The 6,000-nt window shown below is 41.6% G+C and overlaps 1 protein-coding gene across 5 annotated transcripts in view; it reads right to left on the reverse strand.

Annotated features, from left to right (window-relative positions):
• The window catches only part of LOC145354397 (ubiquitin thioesterase ZRANB1), a 77,494-nt gene extending 72,642 nt beyond the window's left edge, over positions 1 to 4,852 (reverse strand). For 2 of the 5 annotated variants that reach the window (XM_080205665.1, XM_080205660.1), the window contains exon 1: positions 4,657 to 4,852. The gene's annotated coding sequence lies outside the window, so the exon portion shown is untranslated. Of the gene's footprint in view, positions 1 to 726; positions 882 to 2,541; positions 3,543 to 4,490; positions 4,632 to 4,656 lie in introns of those variants that run through there. The other 3 variants (XM_080205661.1, XM_080205662.1, XM_080205664.1) reach the window with 3 other exon arrangements.
• Between the last annotated feature and the right edge of the window lie 1,148 nt (positions 4,853 to 6,000).

Consider the following 6,000-nt stretch of genomic DNA (forward strand, 5'->3'; position numbering starts at 1 on the left):
TCTTTTGTTATTATTGCATGGATTAGGACAATGCCATAGCTATAATTCTGGACAATTGCGCCAAAGCAACTATTATTTAATTTTCGTCCCAAGGTATTAACTTAATTGGTACCAGACAATCGATATGACCACAACATAGTATGCGTTTGGTTTCTCAAACTAGGAACTTGGGTTTGGGTTGCAGGGGGGAAATCACTTGCAAATTTGCTCATTTGTGCAGTCCTCACACAAAAAATTCATATACTCCGCTACGTTATACGAGATATTTACAGGGACATACTTTAAGAATTAGTGTGTGCTCTGGTACAAGCTATCTCCAATTAAACCCAGCATGTTCCATTCTTCAAACACAAGCTCTGAAAAGCAACCCAGAATCCATTATAAAATCTATTTGTTCGGAATCAGGCAGGACATCTATTCTTACTCCCACATTAAATTTGTTTATAACAAGATTCTCTTGCATACAAAAAGCTGTTTGGATGATATTGAAAATATGTATTAATTTTTCAGGGGAGCTGCGACTTATCCTTTTTTACCATTTACATAAATATTATAATTTAATAAACGGTCATATAATCTGGATTATATTAGCATGCCAGCTTTAAGAATTTGAAATCAGTTTTCAAAATCTGGTATCAGCCCCCAGAAAAAGTGACCATTAAGCTTGCCATTAAAAACCCGCTGGTTAACCATGTCCTTTGGAGGAAGGAAACCTGCCCTCCTTACCTGGTCTGGCCTACATGTGATTCCAGCTCCATACCAACTCTTAACTGGACGCTGAAATGGCCTAGAACATCTCTCGGTTCAAGAAAGTGGTTCAACCCCACCTTCAAGACAACTAGGGATGGGAAGATGCCAGCCTTTCCAATGGCGCCCATATCCTGAGAATGAACAATTAAAAAAAGAGCACTGGAAAATTTCCATTAAAATTAAGAACCAAGAATGCCCAACATTTCCAAGAATGACCATCGGTCTAAGGTTAACCTTAACAGCAGAGTCAATTTTTGTGCTAATTTATGGACTGCTTGTTCACTAGGGGCAAACCAAATGAATAATCAAATCATACAAACACAGGAGGTCATTCAGCCAATTATTCCCCTCCCTACTCTTTTCCCCATAGCCACGCAAAATCTTCCCTTTTGAAATAATTATCCAGTTCTGTTTTGTAAGTTAACGACAACTCTGCTTCAGTAATAAGTTATGGCCTGCAATGATCTGTAAAAGGAATTTAATTCAAAATTTAGCTGCATTAGAGTCATATACCTGGGTTGCAAACACAAATGTCTGAGGTATTTTTCGTTTATTTTGATCTTAAGCACAGGTAATTCGAAGTACGACAGTGGAAGTCAGCTGTGCATTTTAGAAATAAAACTGCAAGGCTGATCTTTCAATGAATCATGCAGGAACAGTGGCCTAGTTTTACAGCTGTACATCCTCCTTTGGAATTTAAAAATTTCTGTTTCCATTTCTGGAAACATTGCGCTACTTTTGTACACTGGAACCCTACTATAACACGTCCACGGGATTCACGTCTCAAGACCGTACTACAGTTAAGACCACATTACAAGCCTTCCTAATTTAATGAATTAGTACTTCACTGGACAAATCCTATTGAAACAAAAATCTGAGGGGACAAGAGACCAGCATACTGTAGTTCTACACTACAACACATCACTGTACAGAGGGCTCCCAATATATTTACAAATGCTGTCTGTTTTTCAGCACTGTGATCATTTTTACTACGTTCTAAAGATTAAGTGTCTTCTAATTCTTCAACTGTACATGCATTAGTGATGTTGCAGTCTACAGAAACCACAGTAAACATCATATCCAATGCAGATAACTTAGCACCCTTAGCCTACAAGTAAAACACAACCCCAAAATAATGGTTACACCAGCAATTACTTTCCAGGTAACTATAAAAATGGATCTGCTTGAGAACACAGTTCGATCCAAAGGAACTAACTTTTAAAAAGATATTTTTATATACATCCAGATTCCTCAAAAATGAAGTAGTATAAGGCATATATTTGCAGATTTGACTTTTGAGTTGATCACTGTTTTATCATTTGAGAGATTCAGCATAACCAGTGGAAAACAGAGATCCACTACATGTATATGAAAATAGCACTTGTATTTGTGAGCAAAAATAAAACTAAAAGCTGACTGACATGTTTTCCCATTGATACATGCTTTCATATTTCAAGTTACATGTAAAATGTTATGGAGTAACTTTTCTTTAGAACCACAGATTTCAAAATTCTGCACTACATTAGCCAAAGCTATTTCTATAAAATTACACCACCATAGGTTGTAAACATGTGAAAAGTATCTCCAACAGAAGGATAATTGTTACTTTGTGTTTGATTTAAGTGCTTTTTACAGGGCAGTTAGAAATTTAATTGCAAAGAATCCTTAAACAGATCAAAGCTCAAAGATTTGTTTGAACATTGCATGTTGATCCTTCAGGTCAATGTTAAGTATTGTTTCACTCAATGGCCAAAGCAAGTTTTGAAATACTATCTGTAAATTGTTACATACCCTTTGTTTTTAAAATGTCAAAAGTTGCATGATGATCAAAACTAATACGCAAAAACCTTCTATGTACATTACAACATCTTGCATGACTCATTTTCAGGAAACTTTAAAATGTCTTAAATTGAAGAAAATAGGTGCAGAGAAAAATAGAGAATAATAATGGGAGAATGACAGCAATTGGAAGGGTTGGATAATTACTTTGGAACCAGGAACAGTAGATAGAAAGGCCATTCTCATCCTCATTCACACTCATGCAATTTCCAACGGGAGTCACAATACTAATCAGCAGGATTCCAACCATTCATTTCTCCCTCCCTGATCTAGTGCTATGGAAAACAATTGTAGCATCACTATTCAGCTAACTCAACAAAAGTTTAAAAATCAATTTAGGGTCTGCCTTGACTAGACAGCTCAATCCCATAAAGGAAATTTCAATCCAGCACAATCACTACACACAGAACATGCTACATACACAATCCATGATGAAATATCCTAGATCAACCCTTTTACATGGAATCCTAGGTTACAGCATATAAATCTGAAACAAACGTTTTGATTAAATTGGAAGCTGAAACCAGCACTAGATCTTTCAAAGCAAACAGTAGTTCCGAAATTCACCTCAAAACATTACATCTCCTATTACACAATCTACAGAGTTTAATAATGAATGTTACAAGGGGGATACAAGTTTCACAGCCTGATATTCAAGTGGAGCTCTAATAGAAAACAGAATGAAGAAACTACCATTATCACCAAGAAGCTGAATATATCTTATTCACTGCTAATGAAAATGGAAGCAAAGCAGCACTTACAATCTTTGTCCAAGAATAAAATTACATCATCTTCTGGCTACACAACCTCAGCCCCTAGGTCAAATCAAGTTTTCTAAAGATAGAAGTGAACACCAACAAGTTCTGTCTAATTTACTATTAAACAATCAGTCCACATCTGAACTGCATTTTACTATTAAATTGTATTAATATGCAAACTGAGAACTTAGACTCAAAATCAGATAATCGGAATTAAAAGCCGACTGCTGCCACTCTCGATTTCAGCACATTTTGATCAACTGAACTGCAACTCTGGATTTGGGGAGAGAGGCGAGGGCGCCAAGAGGGTTTACTAGAATACGGTTCAACAAACGTCAAAAGACATCGTAAATTTGTCTAACGACCCACCGGTTCTAGATAAAAGCCTCCCACTAGACTACAACTGTAAACAAAGTAGTCAGCAATAAACTGAAATCGAGAAAGACTCAATTTAAAAATGTTTGCAGAACTGATGCTAAACTGGAACGTTAGTCACAGTGCAAAAAGAGCCAAAATTGCTTCAAAATCGTACATTTCACTTTTCCTTGTATTCGGCCACGCTAATTGTATCGTAAAAAAATATGGGTTTCAGTAACAAGGGCGCAATGAATGGTGATTCTTTGCTCGTACAGTGGCCTGTTTGCAAACACTCGAGTTGTTCATTCGAGGTAAGAAAATCACCACAAACGTGGCATTATTAAGTGGAGCAAATGCAATTGGAAGCAGAACCCCTGAGATGGGAAAAGCCAGGCCAAGCTAGGTATGTTTATTTCTGTACCGCAACATCCATTGTTTTTTTTAAACCACTAAGTTTGAATGATTATCCAGAGTCTGCTACAACATCGTCACAGTTCATTTTTCTGAAAAATCCGCGATACATAAAAACCAGAATTTCCTGAACACCCCTTCACATGCAACTAAAAAATTGCAATCCCAGGACTAACTTTCCCCTGACAAGTGCATCGACAGTGACTGATGGCGACAAACTTTTGAAGAACTCTTGCCATTAAGACCTTTAGGCTTTGTTTAGATTGAAGCTAATCCCGCACAGCAGGTCAGCACACAGTTTCATCTCTCTCTCTCCATCTCCTTCCCTCCAAAGCAGCTGAAACCAATGTGCACATATATAAACAAAACACTAACTTTATCACCCCTTGGAAGCAGACCTGAAGCAGATCCCAGCCGGGCTGCGGTCAGACTGCTGTCACGTCGCGCTGGGTAAATCAAGAGCGCGGTTTGGAGCTGCAGGATTGTTTTTTTCCCCTGCCTCACTTTCTCTCTCTCTAGTTTACCAACGAGCAGCAGTTACCTAATTCCAGATCTCGGGCACCGGCCTCTCACACAGCGGCGCTGGGGCTGCTGCACCTCCACTCCGCCGCCGCCGTGGCTGCTCGCTCATTATGTTTACTTTAGTGTCCAGAGGGGCAGCACACCAAACAGACCTTCTTTCCTTCCCCTCGCACACTGCCCTCACCGCCGATCTGACTCCTGCCTGCCTCCCACCCGCCCCCCTTCCCCGCCGCCACTCTTGCCCCCCGCTCCCCCTTACATAGTGGCCGGGTCAAATTTTAAAAATCTCTCTCCTCCTCCTCCTTTCTCCCCTCCCCTCTCCTGCTCACTCCCACCGCACCTCACCCCCGTCCGACTGGCGACGACCTCCAGTTTCCACCCGTCTCCCCTCCCACCCCCCCTCCCTCCCCGAACCGCCTCCTTTTTCTTAATTTTAAGACATTTTTTTTCCTTTCTCTCTCTTTTTCCCCCCTCAGGCTCCTCCGTTCGACTCTAATGGCGGCGGCGGCAGGGACAACAAAAGTTTGCTGGGATATTTGCCGACGTCACACCGCACCTCGCGCCGGCTCCGCGGATTGGCCGCCACTCCGAGCGCCGCCGCCGCCGCCGACCTTGGTGTTGTGGAACCAACGTCACCCCGAGTCACCAGGCTGTGACGTCAACGCGCGTCGCCGAGAAAGGGGAGAGCGGGGAGGAGAGGAGGCAGTCACGTGAAGTCCTCCCCGCCCCTGCCCTCTGATTGGCCGGTGGTTACGTCACACGGTTCGGGCCGAGGGAGTCATGCTCAGCCGACCCAGAGTGTCAGAAGAGCGCACGTGTCACCAGGGGAATGCTCAAAAGCTCCAATACTATTAAACTTTAATACGCCTTAAAAAAAACTCACTCAGCTTGTAATTCATGCGATCCAGTTCGGTAGGTAGGAGGTGGAGATGCAATACAAAATAGAATAGAAATCCTACAGCGCAGAAGGAGGCCATTAGGCCCATCGAATTTGCACCGACCACAATCCCTCCCAGACCCTACACGCATATCCCCTACTTATTTACTTGCTAATCCCTCTAACCTACCCATCTCACGACTCTGAAGGGCAATTTTTAGCATAGCCAATCAACCTAACCCACAAATCTTTGGACTGTGGGAGGAAATCAGGCGACCCAAACAGACAGTGCCCAAGCCAGGATTCAAACCCAGGTCTCTGGAGCTGTGAAGCAGCAGTGCTAACCACTATGCTACTGAGCCGCCCAAAAATATAGGATGCAATTCCAAAGCAGGTGCAGGATCATTAGCCCTGGTGTTTTTTTTTATTATGAGATCTGGCTATCACCGACCGGGTAAGAAGTCTTACAACACCAGGTTAAAGTCC

Source organism: Carcharhinus amblyrhynchos, chromosome 17, assembly GCF_965287045.1.
Source record: "Carcharhinus amblyrhynchos chromosome 17, sCarAmb.v2.hapA, whole genome shotgun sequence".
NCBI lineage: Eukaryota > Metazoa > Chordata > Chondrichthyes > Carcharhiniformes > Carcharhinidae > Carcharhinus > Carcharhinus amblyrhynchos.